This window comes from Hemiscyllium ocellatum, chromosome 11 (genome assembly GCF_020745735.1).
Source record: "Hemiscyllium ocellatum isolate sHemOce1 chromosome 11, sHemOce1.pat.X.cur, whole genome shotgun sequence".
Taxonomy (NCBI): domain Eukaryota; kingdom Metazoa; phylum Chordata; class Chondrichthyes; order Orectolobiformes; family Hemiscylliidae; genus Hemiscyllium; species Hemiscyllium ocellatum.
In genome coordinates, this window is record NC_083411.1 from 100721233 (window position 1) to 100745701 (window position 24469).

The following is a 24469-nucleotide window of genomic DNA, read 5'->3' on the forward strand; positions in this document are numbered from 1 at the left end:
GTTGTGAAAATGCATGTTTATTCTTTCTTTAGATTGAACTTACAAAAAAGCTTGCTTTGTATACATTCTTGGTTAAAAAATATCTTCTCAGAATTATGTTTTGTTGCAGTCAGTCAAAAGGTGGTAATAAAATGAATATTATCTCACACCTATCCTCTCTCCATAAAACAAAATCCTAATAATTTCTTTCATGGAAACATCAAGACCTTCTATGGTGATAAAAAACAGAGAAGACTAAATTACCACCAGATGTCGAGTTATTTCAGATATGCAGATGTCAATACCAAAGACGGATTAATGACAAGCAGATTGAGAATGAAAACAACTTCAACAAATCTGGCGATTACAATAGAAGAAAAAATAATAATGAAACTGGTGTGTTTCTGGTCTGACTTGAACTATGTGTTGAACAGCTGAAAATGGAGGACCTTTCCTGGAAATGACATATAATGAAGAGAATTCTGAGAAAAAGAATAAAGATATTAATAAATTTAAACAAATTATATTGGTCAAAAGGATATGTAGTCTTGGGATGAGTATATTTATTGTACACTTCTTTAACTGCAATACAAGGTAATACTTGTGTTATGAAATACCTGGGGCAGATTAGTTAAATGTTAACTTCACTCAATAAGTATTGGAGATTCATGCAAGGTTGAAGAACACATAGGTCGAGCATTGGTGCTGGAAAAGCACAGCAGGTCAGGCAGCATCTGAGGAGCAGGAGAATCGACATTTGAGGCATAAGCCCTTCATCAGGAATGAGGCTCGTGAGCTGGGGGGGGCTGAGAGATAAATGGGAAGGGGGTAGGGCTGGGGGAAGGTAGCTGAGAATGCAATAGGTAGATGAAGGTGGGGGAGAAGGTGGTAGGCCGGAGAGGAGGGCGGAGCAGATAGATGGGAAGGATGATGGATAGGTCAAGAGGATGGTGCCAAGTTGGAAGATTAAGACTGGGATAAGGTGGACGAAGGGAAATGGAGAAACTGGTGAATTTCACATTAGTCCCATGTGGTTGGAGGGTCACAAGGCGGAAGATGAGGTGTTCTTCCTCCAGGCATTGGGTGGTTAGGGTTTGGCGACGGAGGAGGCCTAGGACCTGAATGTCCTCGGTGGAGTGGGAGGTGGAGTAAAAGTATTCCGGCACCGGATGGTGGGGTTGGTTGGTGTGGATGTCTGACAGATGTTCTCTGAAGCGCTCTGCAAATTGGCGTCCTGTCTCCCTGATGCAGAGGACACCACATCGGGTGCAACGGATACTGTAGATGACATTTGTGGAAGTACAGGTAAATTCCTGTTGAATGTGGATGTCAGAAGTGTTCTGGAGAGATCATTCCCTCCGCGACTCCCTTGTCAGATCTACACCACCCACACCCCCCACCCACCCCCAACCCCACCAGCCCACACCTGGCACCTTGCCCTACTACTATAGGAAGTGCAAAACCTATGCGCACACCTCTCCACTCACCTGCATCCAAGGCCCCAAAGGATTCTTCCACATCTGACACAAACGTACCTGTCCCTCCACAAATATCATCTACTGTATCCAAGTGGTCTTCTCTGCATTGGGGAATTAGGACATCAAATTGCAGATCATTTCAGAGAACATCTCTGGGACACCCACACCAATCAAGCCCACCACCCGTGGCTGAACACTTTAACTCCCCCTCCCGCTCCACCAAGAACATGCAGGTCCTGTGCCTCTTCCATCGCCTAACCCTAACCACCCAACTCCTGGAGGAAGAATGCCTCATCTTCCGCCTTAGGACACTGCAACCACATGGGATTAATGTGGGTTTCACCAATTTCCCCACCCTCCACCTTATCCCACTCCCAACCTTTCAACTTGGCACTGCCATCTTGAACTGTCCATTGTCCTTCCCGTCTCTCCGCTCCACCCTCCTCTCTGACCTATCATCTTCTCCCCTACCTTCATCTATCTATTGCATCATCAGCTACCTTCTCCTCAGCCCCACCCCTTCCCATTTATCTCCCAGCCAACCCGTCCACCCCACGCCCACGAGCCTCATTCCTGATGAAGGATTATGCCGAAACGTTGATTCTCCTGCTCCTTTGATGCTGCCTGCCCTCTTGTGCTTTTCCAGCAACACAGTCTCGACTCTGATCTTTAGCATCTGCTGTCCTCAGTTTCTCCCTGAAGAATACATAAGTACTATTTGCCTTAGGTTTAATGATAGACACTTTATTTATTTTATTTATTTATTGTCAGATATATTCAGGGAGATACAATGAAAAGTGTACTATTGACACAATCTGGCACCATTTTGTGGGATAAGAAAAATAAAAGAAAGTACTTAACTAGAGTTCACCTTCATCAGCCAGGATCCCAATTATGGTTCCAGGACTTCTGCAAGGTCCCCGCTCAGGGCCTGTCACAGCAAGCAGTCCCGGTTCTGGGCATCGACACCACAGCAGTCAATGACTCACACCGCCTAGTGTTCACACTCCAGGCCTATTGCAGCCAGGAGTCCCCACTCTGCTTTCGTTTCTTTAGTTTTGATGATAATAAGTTATGAAAGGAACATGTACACTAATATGAAAACAGCTGGAGCAAGTAATATCAAAAGTAATGTTGCACTTTCCAGTGAGATATGTATGCTTTTGAATAAACTTTCTCTGAAAAAGACTCAAATAAGCTTTGCTTGCAGCATCATAAAACAAAAAAAATTGGAAAATCAATCGATCTACATTTTATTCAGAAAGGACATTGTTATATTTTGTTAACAAATACTGATATCTTTCATCAGAATGCTTGAAAATATTATTGACATTAGGTAGTAAGAATCAGTGAGGAGGTAAAAAAATGCATATACATGTTGTTGCATAGGCAATCTAATCACCCCGTTGAAGTTTAAAGATCCAACAGAAAAATATAAGATTGATCCATGAAAAATATATGAGGCTAACAGAAAAGATTAGTGAAAGTTGTGAAATCTGGAAAAAGTATTGAAAATAATTCCACATTCTTTTATAAGTTTTCCATTGGCACACAATTTTAACCAGATAACCAGATAATTTTAACCAGATAATTGCCATGAAACAAAAACAGAATTACTTCAATGCTATATTTTATAGATCTGGTGACTGGCTTTGATATTTCTGTCGTAAGGTCACAGGATTACACACACAATCACAAAGAAAATGATAAGGACCAGACTTGAGAACCAGCAAAATTGTCTGACTGATAAGAGGGAAAATTTGCTAATGATGAGTTCAGAATCTTATGCATAAATATGAACGTCAGAGACATGAATATGATTGTGGAAAGTAATCATGTGATGTTGCATAAATTTTAGCTGATTGACTAGACTGCAGCTTGGCATCTACTCTTTTGTGAACTGTTTATGAATCATTTCACTACAAGTGGTTAGAGTGTATCATCTTTAACATGTAGGCTATGGGTGAAATCCCAAATTCCTTTCTGTTCCAACTGGTAATCTTCCTGCTGTAGAAAGTGGTAAAATTGGTTCACTTTTTTCGACTTTGCAGTAATTTACATGTAGGGAGACAGCCATTCATCAAGGCTAATATCTCAGAAAAAAAAAGGAAGAACAGCACTGAGGCTTTGCAGAAGACCATTTGAGAACAAATGTTATTCAAGAGACTTAGCAAACTATATTATTAGTGTTGCTGTACACAAGAGATGCAGGCTCAATGATTCATTCTTTGTGAAATTTCTTCCTGTAAGATTTTGATTTCCTGATAGCCTCCCCAGTGGCTTTGTGACTGACTGACTATTGTGTGGCTTGCTGAAAGAGGCAGCGTGGGTTTCTCACTGGCTCTCAATGCAAAAATCAGTATTAATAAAATTCAGGATTTTTGTCTCAACGAGAGAATGCAGTGGCATAACAGTAATGTCACTGGACAAATAAGCCAGAACGCTAGCCTAATGCTCCTCTGTTCTGGGGAGATATGGTTATAGGTTCAAATCCCACTATGGCAGGTGTGGAAATTTGAAGTCAATAGAAATCCAGAATAAATCAAACCAATCTAATGCCAACACTGTTGAATGTAGTAAAACCCATCTCGTTTCAATAGTGTCCTTTAGGAAGGAAATCTGCCATCCTTATCTGGTCTGACCTATATGTGACTGTAGACCCACTACAATGTGTTTGACTCAATTGCTATCTTGGCAAACTACCGATGGGCAATAAATACCAGCTGCAAATGTGTTGCTGGTCAAAGCACAGCAGGCCAGGCAGCATCTCAGGAATAGAGAATTCGACGTTTCGAGCATAAGCCCTTCATCAGGAATGAGAGAGTGTAGCCAAGCAGGCTAAGATAAAAGGTAGGGAGGAGGGACTTGGGGGAGGGGCGATGGAGGTGGGATAGGTGGAAGGAGGTCAAGGTGAGGGTGATAGGCCGGAGTGGGGTGGGGGCGGAGAGGTCAGGAAGAGGATTGCAGGTTAGGAGGGCGGTGCTGAGTTGAGGGAACCGACTGAGACAAGGTGGGGGGAGGGGAAATGAGGAAACTGGAGAAATCTGAATTCATACCAGCCTGGCCAGTAACACATAAATCCGATGAGAAAGTTAAAAATTCACCTCTGTATTTGTGATATATTATTGAGCTAAAATACAGGAAAGCAAGTAGACTATGTAATACTTATAAATGTGTTTGAACCAAGAAATCACGTTATCGATTTCTCACTAGTCATACCTTCCACCATTCAGCTATGGCGGTAACATTACCCAAACCCAATGCCACACAATCTCTGACATTTTGCCCACTCTCTTACAGGTGAAAGTTGCACAAACAGAAAGAAGTACTTGAAAATGAGCAGTAACTTACGCAGCTCCATCAACTCAGCCTGTAAGAGGGAGCTAATACTGAGAATCGTGATGTTAATCATGTCAGAGCTACATCAACATCATCAAGGTCATTGAAGGTGATGTTAAACTACTGCCTTGTGCCTATTCTCAGCTTGCTGTTAACATGCCTCCTGAGATGTGAAGTACATGCTGCAAGTGATGTGACATTAGACATGTTGCTTCCTCCCCAAGCCACCACACTCACCTCATTCCCCACCATTCTCCATCACTTTCATTCCCTATCAATATGTTCAACATATTGTCTAGCTATCACCCATTGTTAACAGCTAACCTGAGAATGCAACTTTTTCAAAAACGTTTTGTGATTTACACATGAAAGAAGTGAAACTATATGGTATTCAAACAGATGAAAGACTTAACAATCAATTTTTCGATGTATAATTTCAGTTACATCACACTAAATTTTTGCTATAAATGCTGTGTGTTATGATCGAGCCCTCCACTATCACCTGCTGAAGAAGTGACACTCCGAAAGCTAGTGTGCTTCCAATTAAATCTGTTGGACTATAACCTGGTGTTGTGTGATTTTAAACAAATAAAGATGCACACCATGACACTCATGGATTGGCAGGCCTGTCAGGCAGCCTTTTGTCACTGTTAAGGAGCATAGAGCTCTACCTTAGCAATCATATCTGATTATTAACCATCTCCTTATCTTAAAGCTATAGAGATGTGGCATTCTTCCTGGTGCTGAAACAAGCCACCACCAGTGCCCACAACATTAACAACTCTCCTTCCAGGGTTTTATTTCCCAGGGTGTGGGAGTGCAAAACTAGATGGCACAGGCTTAGGGTGAGAGGGAAAGGATTTAAAAGGGACCTGAGGGACAATGCCTTCACTCAGAGGGGGTGTGTGTGTGTGTATGGAACACGCTGCCAGACAAAGTGATGATGGTGGGTACAATTACACAATTTAATTGGCATCTGGATGGGTACATAAATAGGAAGGGTTTAGAGGGATATGGGCCTGAAACAAGAGATTACGTCAGTTTAGGCTATCTATTCAATGTGGATGAGTTGGACCAAAGGATCTGTTTCAGTGCTGTATAACCCTATGATTCTCCTAATTTACCTGGTAGTAGATTACTTGTTGTATCAAAACATTACATGTTTGGTACACCACTATAAAATTTTCCTATCAGCTTCTCTGCTCTAAGGAGAACAATCCGAACTTCTCCAGTCTCATCATATGACTTAGTCCCTCTTCCTTGATATTCTCTAGCCATGATTGACATCTTATTGTCTTACCCCCAAAAAGGCATAGAACCAATAAGCAGCAACTGTGGAGCATCTGTCACAATATAACTAGTTTCTAGCAATAATCTTGTTTCAGATGGGCCTGAAAATCTGAAAGAATGCAATAAGCATCAACCACTGGAATGATGACATTGGCATGTGGTGAAACAGTGAAGTAGGACCTCATGGTAGAAGGACCTAAAGCTAGATTCTCCCAATTGTCTTTGGCATCTTGTAGAGCCTGTTCTTATAGAAAGTAAGTAGTTACAGGTTCTGTTCGCCAAGCTGGGAATTTGTGTTGCAGACGTTTTGTCCCCTGTCTAGGTGACATCCTCAGTGCTTGGGAGCCTCCTGTGAAGCGCTTCTGTGATCTTTCCTCCGGCATTTGTAGTGGTTTGAATCTGCCGTTTCCGGTTGTCAGTTCCAGCTGTCCGCTGCAGTGGTCAGTATATTGGGTCCAGGTCGATGTGCTTATTGATTGAATCTGTGGATGAGTGCATTGATTGTATAGAGTGTCTGGATCCACTGATTCAAAGAATAAAACCTGAAAGCAGCAACACCCCCAGATTCTATGGCCTACCTAAAGTGCACAAACCAGACATCCTACTCAGACCCATAGTATCACTACCAGGGACACCATCACACAAACTGGCTAAAGAACTATAGCAGAAACTGAAACACTCTATCAGCGGATTCAGACACTCTATACAATCAACACAAGATTTCTTGAATATCATCAGAAATATACACATAGACATGGAAGAAACCATGGCCTCATTCCATGTAACGGCACTGTTCACCTTTATCGACAAAACCCTAGCCAGAGAAACAATAGCCAACCTGCTGGACATACAGAACAGACAACAGGACATTGAACCTATCAACAAAGACGGCGTACTCAAACTACTGGACCTGTGCCTCACAACACACTTCACATTCAACAACCAAATATATGAACAAATCAACGGCATACCCATGGGCTCACCCATCTCTGGACTCATAGCAGAAGCGGTAATGCAAAGGTTAGAACAAACAGTCTTACCGCAAATTCAACCCAAACTCTGGGTCAGATATGTGGATGACACCTTTGTAATCATTAAAAACACAGAAATAGAGAACACACACTCGATCATCAATGCCACACTCACAGGAATCCGATTCACTAGAGAGGAAGAAAAGGACAACCAACTCCCATTCCTAGATGTGATGGTACAGAGAACACGTAACGGAGAATTCACCACAAAGGTATACAGGAAAGCCACACACACAGACCAAGTCCTGAACTACGAAAGCAACCACCCCAACACACACAAAAGAAGTTGCATCAAGACACTATTCAAAAGGGCCACAACACATTGCAGTACACCAGAACTGCAAAAAGAGGAAGAAGAACACCGATACAATGTATTCACCAAAAACGGATACCCCCGCAATTTCATCAACAGATGCCTAAGGGAAAGACAATGGAACGAGGACATGCCACAACCCAAAGGACTAGCCACGCTACCATACATCAAGAGCATTTCCAAACTGACAGCCAGACTACTGCGACCACTAGGACTCATAACAGCACACAAACCAACAGCCACCCTCAGACAACAACTCACCAGAACGAAGGACCCAATACCCAGCATGAGCAAAACCAATATAGTGTACAAAATACCATGCAAGGACTGCACAAAACACTACATAGGACAAACAGGAAGACAGCTAACAACCCACATCCATGAACACCAACTAGCCACGAAACGACATGACAGCTATCCTTAGTAGCTACACACACACAGAGGACAAGCAACATGAATTCGACTGGGACAACACTACTATTATAGGACAAGCCAAACAGAGAACAGCCAGGAAATTCCTTGAGGCATGGCACTCATCCACAGATTCAATCAATAAGCACATCGACCTGGAACCAATATACCGACCACTGCAGCGGACAGCTGGAACTGACAACCGGAAGCGGCAGATTCGAACCACGATAAATGCCGGAGGAAGGATCACAGAAGCGCTTCACAGGAGGCTCCCAAACACTGAGGATGTCACCTAGACAGGGGACGAAACGTCTGCAACACAAATTCCCAGCTCGGCGATCAGAACCACAACAACGAGCACCCGAGCTACAAATCTCACAGACTTTGAAGTAGTTACAGAGATGCATCCTGTTTATTCTACAAGATTGTTCTTATCAGATCTGAAGGTGGCTAAACTCACACACACTAGACAACAAAAGTCCCTAAATAACCCTCACATTTAGAAGATACAGATGGCAGCTCACAGAACAATTGGATCACTCCACTTTCTCCCTGCCCACTTTTGTGTGTAATCGAATTTCTGCGTTTTGCTGTCCAGATAGCTCTTTGACAAAGCAGGTGTATTGATCTATTGTTCATTTAATATTTTGATGTTTGGGCAATGAAAGGGTTAATGCAAGCATGCTCCCTCAGTTCGACTCAAGAAGGCTGGCAGGGTGTCAACAAGTGAATCTATCATCCTCAATCCCTAATCCATTTATAGCATAAGAGGAAGGAGGGCGGATCAAAGGGACTCAATTTTTAAAAATCTGTATTGCTCGTCTACTCAACAAACAGGCAAGTGCTAAACTTTATATCTATGTTAATAATCTGAAGACTCACTCTCTACTGATCAACATTTATGTGCCCTTTTATGTTCCTGAGTGATGATTTGGAATAATTCAATTCATCCTAGTATGTACTCTCATGTGCATTAATATTTTTATAGCGATTTCCTTCATTTTTTAGTGACAACTGCATGTGTAATCCTGATGAATAGCAATGATTCAATTTCGACTTATAATGTTGCATTCATATGAATTTGCCAATTCTTGTCGGCATACTTTGCATTCTATGTAAAGGAAATACTTAAGACCACATTTGATCCTGAAGTTGTATGCACATGTCTCAGTGTTGGTTCCTCTATATATGAAAAGCACACAGAGTAAAGGAAAATTACTAATGATAATGCTATTGACTGATAAGGATTACATAGGGTAGCCTTCGAACTTGGTGTTGAGATGTAAAACTGACATAGCAGATTGGCTACACAATGTGGAAATCTCCTGGTTTTCCTTTCATAATAGACTTTCCTGTTGTGGAATCACATTCTTTGCTACTTGGGAGGTTGTTGAAGTGAAGAATATAGGGAGCATGAAATAACGATTTAAGCATAAGCTTGATTTTAGAGAGCTGAATAGACTCAGCAGTATTGCAAGGACAATATGCAAACTCAACTAGAATGCTAAGTGTCAGACAGCAGTGCACATACTAACGAGGGGATAGTTGAGAAAAGAAAGAGATATTTAAATAAAGACACAAAGGCTGATTCCACGGTCCCAGTGCACATTAGAATTCAAAAGAGGCACGTAGCAGGAAATCAGCCTTTGCCAGTGGGGCTGTATTTAAACTGGATGCATTGATATTAGTGCAGAAATTGTGTGGGAAAGTATTTAGGGTGGTATACTTTGAACTCAAAAGGAATAAGAACGAAATTCAAATGAAGAATGGCTGCAGAATGGGACAAATAGATAGTTTGCAACAGAAAGTACACACACGTGCAGATCACTGTTTTGCTTTAGTTGATAAAGTAGAATTTCTGCCCATTAGCTAACCTGTTTGGGGAAACTCTTGTAGACACTTAGCTCAGTTACATTTGTGCCTAGCTGAGCTTTTTGGAGCAAACTTATGGACATGTGCCAAATTTTTAAGATTGACTTTAACAGGACTGTGATTGCTCACCCCTAATAAACAAAGCAGGTTTAGGATCGCAAGTGTACAGCTGCCCATCGCTGAGCACAGCAGAAGGAGAATGAGCAAACGTAACACACCAGCCACAGAGTCCTCACTGTGTAGAAGGAGTTTAGCTTGACTTCTCAGAAAGCAGAGGTGGGGAACCTGCCAGCAGTCATCAATACCACCCAACAAGATATACACACCAATGGTTAGATCGGTTTTGTGATTGAAGAAACTGTGCTTGTTCAGTCTGTTCATTGCTGATTCAGCAAACCTCTGTTTACTGATTCAGGGACCAGGACATGTAAGTAAAACTTACTGCCACTTTGGACTTTAATGCCTCAAGATTGATGAAGGTAGTTACTGGAAATACGTCAAGGATGTTGCAGTTGGCTATCTGCAAATGCATCAGTAAGAAGTGAACTATCCGCAAAGGCAAAGCCATAAACATTACTCCTCATGGATGAAAACACTCAAAATGGCAAAACTTTGGGGTTTACAACAACCCCATTCATTACCTGGCCAGATTATCCAGATTCAGATTAGAAAACTACATGGTGAAGGAGCAGCACTCCGAAAGCTAGTGCTTTCAAGTTAACCTGTTGGTCTATAACCTCGTGTTGTGTGATTTTTACTTTGGTTAGACAATGATGCACAACAAGGACGTGGTTTAATCAAACATCTTTATTGATTATATATTGTCACTTCAAGTATACTGACACAAGAACAGCAATTTGCCTTCCCCCATGCAAGAGTCCATCCTCAAATGGTCGATGTACCAGAAATCCCTTCACACTTTGAGAGTTAACCAGGCCACTAGTCCCAAATGATTTTGGTGACCGTCTTATGCTCCAGGTGTTCATAGTGTGAGGTATACTGTTCAGATCAATGCTCATAACCCCTTCAGGATATCAGATACATATTTATCCAATTCCCAATCACCTGGAGTTGTTGCCAGATGATTGTGTTTGTCTTTGCCTCTGCTTATCTTGCAGATTTTTCCCAACTGAAGCCAATTTTTACAGGGTCACTGCTGTGCAAGTACAATAGCAATTACTACCCCAATCACAGTTTAAGCACCAAGTCACATACCTCACTTGCCACAATCCGTCCTTCAATCTTCTCTCAGTTACTACTACTCTGTCCGCATGCCCACTGGGGTCCAGTATCTCATCATTGTTCAATGTGTGACCATTACAGACAGGAAGGCTTTCAAACAATGTATAACATTATTTTAATTTACTGAAACCAAAAGTGAACAGAAAACAAAACAACAAAGGCTGAATTTTGCCTCCAGCATACAAATGCTTACATCTTGAGCAACAAGTAATTTATACTCAATGAATGATCACTAACTAGAACCAGGTGATAATATAACCCTATGTGGCCTGTAATGCTGAACACAGATGTGCTTTGTCATACACAAGGTGATGTTTTTTGAGTTCAACATCCTCACATTCCTCTTTGGAGGATTGCTCCCACTCTACCAGTTCCTCAGCATTCATCACATTGCCCCAGCATCTGCTCTAGTTGTTCAGAATACAACATGCTAGAACAGTGCAGTACACTCTGACTGGAGATAGTGGCAATTATCCACCTACAAGTGTATCAAGGCTTTCACAGAAACCATCCATGGCAGATTACACCTCTTCATCTCTTTTCCCTATGACCAGGTAGGTGCTGTAGCCAGAGCAGTAACAAGGCGGCTTCTCTCAGATGCAGTCATCTGGAGGAATTGACATCGAGAGCAAAAAATATTGCTCTTCCTCTATCTCTGACACACACTAAGGGACCTTCAGCTGCGACCTCATCATGTGGTGGAGGCTGTTTGCTTTCTGCTCCAGGGTACTCCTGCTCCAGGGCTAGCCAGCACATCCATTCCTCCTCCAACCTCCTGCACTGTTGTTGCATAGTGACAACAGCGATGATCACACCTGCTGTGGCTGAGTCCATTGGTTAGACGGGCAATGACCCTGTGTCAGAAACATAAGGAACAGTCAACAATTGCATCACTTCTAAATAATGGTTTAACGTGCCTGTACATTAGATCAGACACGTTACATTCTGACAAGGAGGGCTGTGGAATGATTCATTCTGCCATTTTTCCATTGGACTTTATTTCAACATGTACTCCAATAGTTATGCTGCAGAGGGATAATAGCAGAGTATAAATGCTGCAAGAGTACTTATACTCTCCTTCCCTAGCTCCAATACCACCCACGAAAGATATAATTGGATATAAGAGTTTTCGATTATCATTGAAGGACTCTCCATCTAAACCTCTGCCTCTCGTCCAAGGCGTGGTGGCCCTCAGGTTAAACCACCACCACTTCTCTCTCTCTCTCTCTCTTGTTGACTCTCTCTCTCTCTCTCTCTCTCACTCTCTATCTCTCTGTCTCTCTAATGATTGATGACTATGGCGACTTCACCTTTCCACCTGAACTATAAAAGGCAACAGTAATTGCTTGCACGGCCTTTTGCACTCTATGTGTGCCCACAATTATCGTTTTTATGATTGCCTGTGATTACCTCTGTGTCAGAAAGATGTGTGATTGTAATTTGCGGGTACCAATAACACATCCATCATTAGCTATGTCTAGCATTTGAACCCCTCAAATTTGTAAGATAAAGTCACCATAGAACCACAGTCCCAAAGAACCATAGAGTTGCTCTCTCATTAGAGAGACAACTGGTGGTGAGTTTAACCTGATGCTTATCTCCTCTCAGGTGTGGGCTGATGTTGGGAAACAGGACCTAGCCAACTGAGCCAACAAACTCCCACATACCTGTGCACAGTATGCATTTCTCAAGCACAACAATACAATGCAGATGATATGAACTTGCATCTGCAGGTTCATGACAGATACAGTTGCCCCTTGAAGGACTTGCTATTACTCAGAAATGGGTCTTGTCCTTTTGGTCATTAAACTGTCAGCGAGTCCACAAAGTCACAGGTATTTTCCACATGAAGGTCTCTATTAGCAATCAGTCAATCATGGGAGGCAATGCTTGTAATGCTGAGCACCAGGCTCAACCTGGTTGTCAGTCCTCAAAATGGGCTACAGCTCCTTGCGCACAGTGAGGTCCCTGCTGCTGGTACATTACTATTATTGTTCCTCCTCCTACTGTGCCCAGTACTGGGCAGCTGCACTTTTGATCCTAAACTTGCACTTTATTAGGGATGTGTAATTAAAGCTTGTTAAAGTCAATCTTAAAAATTTTGCAAATATCCATAGGTCCACTAAGGGGAGGCACGGTGGCACAGTGGTTAGCACTGCTGCCTCACAGCGCCTGTAGACCCGGGTTCAATTCCCGACTCAGGCGACTGACTGTGTGGAGTTTGCACGTTCTCCCCATGTCTGCGTGGGTTTCCTCCGGGTGCTCCGGTTTCCTCCCACAGTCCAAAGATGTGCGGGTCAGGTGAATTGGCCAAGCTAAATTGCCCGTAGTGTTAGGTAAGGGGTAAATGTAGGGGTATGGGTGGGTTGCGCTTCGGCGGGTCGGTGTGGACTTGTTGGGCCGAAGGGCCTGTTTCCACACTGTAAATCTAATCTAATCACTCCAAAAAGCTCAGCTAAGCACAAATGATTTAAGTTTCTAAAAAGATTTCCCAAACAGGTTAGCTAATGGGCAGGAATTCCACTTTATCAATAAAAGCAAAACAGTAATCTGCAGATGTATGTGCTTTCTGTACCTCTGTGTTGCAAACTATCTATTTTTGTCCTGTCCTGCTGTCATCCTTCTGAGCTCGTATTCCTTTTGAGCTCAAAATATACCACCTTTTCCCTTTCTATGATGTCCCTTTCTCCGAAGCATTCCCTGATCAGGTCAAGAATTCTTGGCATCTAGATTCTATCCAGTGGGTGGTAAATATGAACCTGTTTAATACTGAGGTAACATTCTGTGTAACTGAGGCTGATAACAAGTGACCATCCCATTAGACAGGCATCTCGCTTCCCTGGCAAGACTCCCACCTCAACATTCGGAACTTTGATGGAAAATGTGACTTGTTGCTCCTGACTTTCAGAAAGGCCTCTCTGGATTTCTTACATAACTTCCCAGACAGTATGGTGATGGACACATTAGCCAAAAGTCCTTTTGGTAATGTATTCGCGATAGAAATCATGCCATAGACAATGAGATGCTCCATAACATCTTAAGCAATTCACCAAAATGCAAGTTAACAACTGCCCTGATGTGGGCATTCCAGAAATTTCTGTTTTTGTTTCAGGTTTACAGGCTTCATAGTTCTTTCTTTTTTTATATCAGCAAGTTCAAATGTTGATTAAATGGCAAGCAGGATTCTAGCAATCTCTGCTTTAAACATGCTCAGAGATTGAGCTTCCATAGCCCTCTCGGGCAGATGGTTCCAAAGAGCTACAACCCTTTGAGTAAACAAATTTCTCCTCACCTCCATGAATGGTAATCACCTTATTTTTAAGTTATACATTTTTTTTATGGATGCTTGAACACTATGTGAACAAGAAGGAGGGTATTCATTAAGGGTGAAATTTCAGGGAAAATTCAACAAGTCTTATGACATCATTTAAGGACATCAGAACTAAACTTTAATCTGGGGGTAATATATCAAAAATAAAGGACAGAAAGAGTGGGAAGTTTTGGGTAAGGTTATGGATAGTGGTGGAAAAATAGCCATTTTACAGCATGGTAATCAACATTTGGAGTGCAATGATCAAATTTAATTGGCACTGATCACACAATTAAGAATCAGAACAAGTCATGCACTTTATATACAGAAAAATGTGTTGCTGGAAAAGTGCAGCAGGTCAGGCAGCATCCAAGGAGCAGGAGAATCGACGTTTCGGGCATAAGCCCTTCTTCAGGAATGAGAAAGGTGTGCCAAGCAGGCTAAGATAAAAGGTAGGGAGGAGGGACTTGGGGGAGGGGCGATGGAGATGTGATAGGTGGAAGGAGGTCAAGGTGAGGGTGGTAGGCCGGAGTGGGGTGGGGGCGGAGAGGTCAGGAAGAAGATTGCAGGTCAAGAAGGCAGTGGTGAGTATGAGGGTTGGGACTGAGATAAGGTGGGGGGAGGGGAAATGAGGAAGCTGGAGAAATCTGCATTCATCCCTTGTGGTTGGAGGGTTCCTAGGTGGAAGATGAGGCGCTCTTCCTCCAGGCATCGTGTTGCCATGGTCTGGCAATGGAGGAGGCCAAGGACCTGCATGTCCTTGGCAGAGTGGGAGGGGGAGTTAAAGTGTTCAGCCACAGGGCGGTTGGGTTGGTTGGTGCGGGTGTCCCAGAGGTGTTCTCTGAAATGTTCCGTAAGTAGGCAGCCTGTCTCCCCAATGTAGAGGAGGCCACATCAGGTGCAGCGGATGCATTAAATGATGTGTGTGGAGGTGCAGGTGAATTTGTGACAGATATGGAAGGATCCCTTGAGGCCTTGGAGGGAAGTGAGAGGGGAGGTGTGGGCGCAAGTTTTGCATTTTTTGCGGTTGCAGGGGAAGAGGTTGCAGGAGTGGATGTTGGGTTGGTGGGGGGTGTGGACCTGACGAGGGAGTCGTGTGGAGAGTGGTCTTTCTGGAACGCTGATATGTGAGGGGAGGGAAATATATCTTTGGTGGTGGGGTCCGTTTGGAGGTGGTGGAAATGACAAAGGATGATACGATGTATCTGGAGATTGGTGGGGTGGTAGGTGAGGACCAGTGGGGTTCTGTCCTAGTGGCGATTGGAGGGGCGGGGTTCAGGGGTGGAGGAGCGGGAAGTGGAGGAGATGTGGTGGAAAGCATTATTCACCATGTCTAAGGGGAAATTGCGGTCTTTGAAGAAGGAGGCCATCTGGGTTGTTCGGTATTGGAATTGGTCCTCCTGGAAGCAGATGTGGCGGAGGCGAAGGAATTGGGAATATGGGATGGCGTTTTTACAGGGGCAGGGTGGGAGGAGGTGTAGTCTAGGTAGCTGTGGGAGTCAGTCGGTTTATAGTAAATGTCCGTGTTGAATCGGTCACCCGAGATAGAAATGGAGAGGTCTAGGAAGGGGAGGGAGGAGTCTGAGATGGTCCAGGTAAATTTGAGGTCGGGTTGGAAGGTGTTGGTAAAGTGGATGAACTGTTCAACCTCCTCATGGGAGCATGAGGCAGTGCCGATACAGTCATCAATGTAGCGGAGGAAAAGGTGGGGGGTGGTGCCAGTGTAGCTGCAGAAGATGGACTGTTCCACATATCCTACGAAGAGGCAGGCATAGCTGGGGCCCATGCGGGTGCCCATGGCTACTCCTTTCGTTTGGAGGAAGTGGGAGGATAGGAAAGAGAAGTTGTTCAGAGTGAGGACCAGTTCAGTCAGTCGAAGGAGGGTGTCAGTGGAAGGGTACGGTTGGGTCAGCGGGAAAGGAAGAAGCGGAGGGCTTTGAGGCCTTCATGATGGGGATGGAGGTGTAGAGGGTGTATATGGATGTCCATGGTGAAGATAAGGCGTTTGGGACTGGGGAAGTGAAAATCATGGAGGAGGTGGAGGGCGTGGGTGGTATCCTGAACGTAGGTGGGGAGTTCTTAGACCTGGGGGACAGGACCGTGTCGAGGTATGCAGAGATGAGATCGTTGGGGCAGGAGGAGGCTGAGACAATGGGTCGGCCGGAGCAGTCAGGTTTGTGGATTTTGGCCAGGAGGTAGGAACGGGCGGTGCGGGGTTGTGGGACTATGAGGCTGGAGGCAGTGGATGGGAGATCCCCTGAGGTGTTGAGGTACTTTATATATACTTAGGTTGTATAGTTCTGAGGAAAATGAAGGGCTAAATGAGAATGGACACAATGGTCCAAAGATGCAGGACAAGGCTATTTTCCCCAAAGTTTGTTTGAGTGAATTTGATTTTTTATTGTCACATTCAGCAAGTTACAGAGAAAAGTATTGTTTTATGTGATATACAGACAGATTGTTCTGCTGGAATCTGTACAGTACAATGTGCAGAATACAGTGTTATTGCCATAGAGAAGGAGAAGAGAGAGAGACCAGATTAACATTTGAGAGGTCTGTACGAAAGTCTGATAACAAAAGAGAAGAAGCTGTTCTTGAATCTGTTCCTATGTGTCTTCAAACTTTTATATCTCTGCCCAATGGAAGAGAGTGGAAGAGAGTACAACAGGGAGGGAGGGGTCTTTGATTATGTTGGTTGCTTTCCTGAGGCAGCAGGAAGTTTGTATGAGTCAATAGATGGAAGGCTCAATTATGTAATAGACTGGGCTATGGTCATGACTCTCTGTAGTTTCTTGTCATCTTGGGAAGAACAGTTGCCATATTGTGCTGTGAAATACCTAGAAAGGATACTTTCTATGGTGCATCAATAAAAATTGCAGACATGCTGAATTCCTTTATCCTCCTGAGGATGTGGAGATACTGTGGTGCTTTCTTGACTATCGTGTTGGTGTCGGTGGACCAGAGAAAGATTGTTGGTGATCATCATTCCCAGAAAATTGGTGTTGTTGATCATCTCTACCTCAGCACCATTGATGCAGACAGGGTACGCCGTCCACTCCACTTCCTCAGGTCAATAACCAGCTCCTTTGTTTTGCTGATGTTGATTGTGAGATGGCTGTCTTTACAACATGCAGCTAAGCATTCAATCTTTTTCCCGTATTCTGTTTTGTCACCTTTTGAGAAAAACCTACAGCAGTGGTGTCATCAGCAAATTTGTAAATGGAGTTGGCGCAGAATTTGGCCACACAGTTGTGAGTATATAAGGAGTATGGTAAGGGACTGAGTACACAGTCCTGTGGAGGACTAGCATGGAGGATTATCGTGGAGGAATTGTTGCCTCTTTTTAATGATTGCAGTCCATGGGTCGTGACGTCAGGGATCCAGTTACAGAGGGAGGGGGTGGAGACTGAAGACATGAAGTTTAGAGATAAGTTTATTTGGAATCATAGTGCTGAAGGTGGAGCTGTAGTCAATTATTAGGAGCCTGACCTAGGTATCAGAGTCATAGAGTCACAGATTCGTACAGCATGGAAACAGACCCTTCGGTCCAACTCATCCATTATGACCAGATATCCAAATCCAATCTAGTCCCACCTGCCAGCACCCAGCCCATATCCCTCCAAACCCTTCCTATTCTTATACCCATCCAGATACCTTTTAAATGTTGCAATTGTACCAGCCCCCCATCACTTCCTCTGGCAGCTCATTCCATACACATAACACTCTCTGAGTGAAAATTTTGCCCCTTAGGTCTCTTTTATATCTTTCCCCTCTAATCCTAAACCTATGCCCTCTTGTTCTGGACTCCCCCACCCCAGGGAAAAGACTTTGTGTATTTGTCCTATCCATGCCCCTCATGATTTTATAAACCTCTATAAGGTGATGCTTCAGCCTCCGATGCTCCAGGGAAAACAGCCCCAGCCTATCCAACCTCTCCCTATAGTTCAAATTCTCCAACCCTGGCAACATTCTTAAAGATCTTTTCTGAATCCTTTCGAGTTTCACAACATCTTTCCACTAGGAAGAAGATCAGAATTGCACGCAATATTCCAACAGTGGCCTAACCAATGTCCTGTACAGCTGCAACATGACCTCCCAACTCCTGTACTCAATACTCTGACCAATAAAGGAAAGCATACCAAACACCTTCTTCACTATCCTATCTACCTGTGGCTCCACTTTCGATGAGCTATGAACCTGCACTCCAAGGTCTCTTTGTTCAGCAACACTCCCGAGGACCTTACCATTAAGTGTCTAAGTCCTGCTAAGATTTGTTTGCCCTAAATGCAGCACCTTGCATTTATCTGAACTAAACTCCACCTGCCACTTCTCAGCCCATTGGCTCATCTGATCAAGATCCTGTTGTAATCTGAGGTAACCTTCTTCACTGTCCACTACACCTCCAATTTTGGTGTCATCTGCAAACTTACTAACTGTACCTCTTATGCTCACATCCAAATAATTTATATAAATGACGAAAAGTACTCGAGCCAGCACCGATCCTTGTGGCACTCCACTGGTCACAGGCCTCCAGTCTGAAAAACAACCCTCCACCACAACCCTCTGTCTACTACCTTGGAGCCAATACAGTATCCAAGTGGTGAGTTCTCGCTGTATTCCATGAGATCTAACCTTGCTCACCCATCTCCCATGGGGAACCTTGTCGAACACCTTACTGAAGTCCAGATGGACCACATACACTGCTCTGCCCTCATCAATCTTCTTTGTTACTTCTTCAAAAAGCTCAATCAAGTTTGTGAGGCATGATTTCCCATGCACAAAGCCATGTTGACTATCCCTAACCAGTCCTTACCTTTCCAAATACACGTACATCCTGTCCCTCAGGATTCCCTCCAACAACTTGCCCACCACCGAGGTCAGGCTCACTGGTCTATAGTTCCCAGGCTTGTCCTTACCACCCTTCTTAAACAGTGGCACCATGTTAGCCAACCTCCAGTCTTCTGGCACCTCATCTGTGACCATCGATGATAAAAACATCTCAGTAAGCAGCCCAATAATCACTTCCCTAGCTTCTTGGGTACACCTGATCAGGTCCTGGGGGTTTATTTAGTTTAATGCGTTTCAAGACATCCAGCACTTCCTCCTCTGTAATCTGGACATTTTTCAAGATGTCACCATCTATTTCCCTACATTCTATATCTTCCATGTCCTTTTCCACAGTAAATACTTATTCAAAATACTTGTTTAGTATCTTCCCCATCACCTGCGGCTCCACACAAAGGTCGCCTTACTGATCTTTGAGGAGCCCTATTCTCTCTCTAATTACCCTTTTGTCCTTAATGTATTTCTAAAAACCCTTTGGATTCTCCTTAATTCTATTTGCCAAAGCTATCTTATGTCCCCTTTTTGCCCTCCTGATTTCTCTCTAAGTATACTTCTATTGCCTTTATAATATTCTAAGAATTCACTCGATCTATCCTGTCTGTACCTGACGTATGCTTCCTTTCTTTTCTTAACCAAACCCTCAATTTCTTTAGTCATCCAGCATTCCCTACACCCACTAGCCTTCCCTTTCACCCTGACAGGAATATACTTTATCTGGATTCTTGTTATCTCATTTCTGAAGGCTTCCCATTTTCCAGCCGTCCCTTTACCTGCGAACATCTGCTCCCAATCAGCTTTTGAAAGTTCTTGCCTAATACCGTCAAAATTGGCCTTTCTCCAATTTAGAACTTCAACTTTTAGATTTGGTCTATCCTTTTCCATCATTATTTTAAAGCGAATAGAATTATGGTCGTTGGCCCCAAAGTGCTCCCCCACTGACACCTCAGTCACTTGCCCTGCCTTATTTCCCAAGAGTAGGTCAAGTTCTGCACCTTCTCCAGTAGGTACATCCACATACTGAATCAGAAAATTGTCTTGTACACACTTAACAAATTCCTCTCTATCTAAACCCTTAACACTATGGCAGTCCCAGTCTATGTTTGGAAAGTTAAAATCCCCTGCCATAAACATCCTATTATCCTTACAGATAACTGAGATCTCTTTACAAATTTGTTTCTCAATATCCCTCTGACTATTAGGGGGTCAATAATATAATCCCAATTAGGTGATCATCCCTTTCTTATTTCTCAGTTCCACCCAAATTACTTTCCTGGATGAATTTCCAGGAATAACCTCCCTCAGTACAGCTGTAATGCTATCCCTTATCAAAAACGCCACTCCCCCCTCCTCTCTTGCCTCCCTTTCTGTCCTTCATGTCGCATTTGTTTTCTGGAAAATAAGCTGCCAGTCCTGTCCATCCTGGAGCCATGTTTCTGTAATTGCTATGATATCCCATGTTCCTAACCATGCCCTGAGTTTGCCTGCGTTCCCTGTTAGGCCTGTTGCATTGAAATGAATGCAGTTTTATTTATCAGTCCTATTTTGTTCGCTGCTTTGTCCCTGCCAGCCCTGACTGTTTGACTCACTTTGTTCTCAACTGTTCTAGTCTCAGATTGATCTCTTGCCTCACCACCTCCCTGGGACCCACCTCCCCCCTACCTTGCTGGTTTAAATTCTACCGAGCAACTCTAGCAAATTTCCCTGCCAGTGTATTAGTCCCCTTCCAATTTACGTGCACTCTGTCCTTCTTGTACAGGTCACTTCTACCCCAAAAGAGATTCCAATGATCTAAAAATGTGAGTCCTTCTTCCATATACCAGGTCCTCAGCCATGCATTCATCTGCTGTATCCTCCTATTCCTGTCCTCATTAGCTCGTAGCACTGGGAGTAATCCAGATATTACTACTCTCGAGAACCTCCTTTTTTAAATGCTTACCTAACTCTCTGTAATCTCCCTTCAGAATCTCAACCTTTTCCCTTCCTATGTCGTTAGTTCCAATGCATACCATGACCTCCTGCTGGCCCCTCTCTCCCTTGACAACATTCTGCACCCTCTCTGAGACATCTTTGATCCTGGCACCAGGGAAACAACACACCATTCTGATTTTTGCTGCTGGCCATAGAAAAGTCTGTCTGTACCTCGGACTGGGGAGTCTCCTAATACAATCGATCACTTGGAACCCCATGTACTTCTCATTACATTAGAGCCAGTCTCAGTGCCAAACACTTGGCTGATCATGATACATTCCCCTGAGAATACTTGTTTGAAATGGGGATTGCCACACAAGACTCCTGCCTAACTCTCATACCTTTCCTGGTGTTAACCAATGTATGTGTCTGTATCTGAGATTTTCTCCCTTTCCAATAACGACCATCCATCACATCCATTTGCTCTGGTAATTTCCTCATTGCCTCTAACTGTCTCTCCAACTGATCCATTCAATATTATAGGATTCGCAACCAATGGCATTTATTGCCGATATAATCCTCAGTAACCCGTAAACTCTCCCTAAACTCCCACATCCGACAGGAAGAGCATATCACTCTACTAAGGGTCATTTTTGCTTCTTTCAGTTTACAGAACCAGAAAATAGCACTGTCTATAAGTTAAATTAATACTTATGGATTATATTTTAAGTTTAATCAAGAGACATAGCTCAATAAAACATACAATTAAGAAAGAACCCAATCTACTCACTACTGCAGACTTATTTTAAAGCCATGTTTAAAATCCACTTATCTGCTTCTGTGCTGTGACCTTGCCCAGACAGATTCCTCCAAGATCAGTTGTGAATTTCCCATTTTTTTAATTTTCTCAGACACACTCCAATGTCCAGCAATACATGAGTTTATTCTTATTATCCATATGAACCTCAGGTGAGTGTAGGGCCAGAGAAGGCACTGCTATTGACCTGTTGCACCAGTCGGCAAATTGCACAAGTTTCAAGGCAATTTAGTAGTCTGGACCTAATATGAACCATGTCTAACCTCTGGAAGCACTTCAAAAGTATAGAAGTCAGATCCAGTGGGCATAGTGATTAAGGCACGCTGCATGAGTTTTCTTTGGCACTGGATGAGGATGGTCTTTTTTTGAAGTAGGTGGGGACTTCAGATCATTGTAAAAAAGAGGTTGACAATGTCTGTAAATACTCCCACCAGCTGGTCAGCACAGTACCTGAGTGTACAGCTGGGAACTCTATCTGGGCCAGTCACTTTCTGTGGATTCATTCCCAAGAAGGCTGAACTGATGTCTGCAGTGGTGATCCAGAATGCAGTGCATCAACGCAGTCGGGATAAATGACATCGTTTCACTGACCTTCTGTTCAAAGTGAGCTTAGAATGCATTCGGCTTATCTGGTAGGTACGTACTGTTGACTATGGTTCTGTTTGACTTTACTTTGTTGCCCATTGTATTATGTAAGCCTTGCCACAAACAATAGGTGTCCATGTGGTTAGTCTGTGTCTCAAACTAGTTTTGCCTTTTGGTATCTCTGAAGGTCTTATGAAGGTCATGCCTGGATTTCCTGTAGAGGTCAGGATTGCCTGATTTGTACTTCAGTAGGGAGTGGATCTCCTAGTTCATCCATGGCTTCTGGTTGGGGATTCAGTCAGATTAACTTTGGGGTATTCTGCCTCAAGACTGCTTGTTGCACTGTGTAATACATCAAATGTACTCTTTATGTCTGCATGGATAGGATGTAGACTGCTGTTAAGATAGCAGATGTGAACTCATGTGACAGACAGTAGGGACAGCAATTTACTAGAAGATATTCTAGATCCAGAAAGCAGGAACATGCAGGGGTCATCATGTCTGAACACTAAGTGTTGTTGATTAAGAGGCGATCCCACTGCTCCTTGCCTTGCCTGAGGACGCCAAGCAGTCCACCTGATGAACTGAGAAACCCTCAGCTTGTAAGGCAGGGTGTAGGAGGAGTGAGCCATGTCTCTGTAAAACAGAGTACACAGTAGTCCCTCAATAGGTGAGTCTAGCTTTAAGTTTAGGTATGTTGTTTACAATGGCTTGGATGTCTACCGGGTTAGAGGAGGGTTGGGACAGGGATGGGTTTCAGTCTCACCTGAAGTCCCATCTTCCACTTTCCTGGGCTGATGACTGCTCCTAGTCGATCCTGGGCAATGGTAAAGAAAGTCCGCTGATCCGAGAAGTGTGTGCTCCCAATGGGGTCCTGGGCACCAATTATAGCTTTGAGTGTTCTGGCGGAGGGGTTGGCGGGTTGGAGGGGGCCAGTGGTTGGTTCAGTCCGGCCTCCTTGAGTGAAATCAAGAACCAAACGTTGGCACCAAAGTAACATACATGCCAGAAGGGCCAGTGAATGGAGTAAAGTAACAAACATAAGGAGAACAGGGAAAGCCACTCAGTTAAAATGTTGGCTGGATGTAATAAGTGAAGGACAGAGTAAAAGCCATGGATTGGCAAATGTGAAGGCTAAAAGTCCTAATGCAGTTGTGGAAGTGGACTTGAAAGTCAGCATGGCCGAAGAAAAGATTGTGCATTTACAAAGTGAATTCTGATCATATGAGAGAAATCTTGTGATAATTATCTGTAATGAAATAGGAGGGTGAGTATGGTATTTTCAAAAATAAGAACTATGGAACAGGTTGGATATATAACGAAATATAGCTGCCCTTATGATCAACAAGTTTTAGGAGCTCCAGAAAAATTAATTAAAACCTATGAGATAGACAGGTGGAAAGAAATCAGTGTCTGCACTGAATTACCAAATAGGGGAGACCCAGCCTTATCATCCAGATGCACAGGAGAAAGTACTCTCTAATGGTACAGGAAAGGTTAAAACCACACCAGAGACTCAGGTTTTGAAGAGACACTTAATGATCCCCTACTGTAGGAAAGTAATCTTGAAGATCTTCTTAGCTTATTTAGTAATATACAACTAAGGATGTAAGTCAATCCATGTGAAGACCTCATTTTCGTCGTCTGAAAATTTTCAAAGGGAAGTATTTTTGCAACCACATAAACTTGCAGATGATATAACAGGAAACCCAGGAGAATAAGTGTTTTCTCATGGGTTAGATGATGCAAGAAGGATTTAATATTTCTCAGATACATCTGTTTTGCTGAAGTAGGCTGTACTCAGCTTGTAACAGAACCAACACTGTTCTATTGGTATAATAGAGAGAGGGTAGCAAGCAGCTTTCATTTATGCATGTCAATTTTACCTGTCGTAAGTTTCTATAGAATTTGAGCAATGTACGATAGTTAAAATAAAAAGGGAGTTTAACACTAGAAATCAGGCTTCAACGGTGTTTAAATATATACAACAGAACCTCGTGTTTTTGCTTAAGTTGCATTGAGCTTTTCCACCGCAACCCTAAGTGAGGT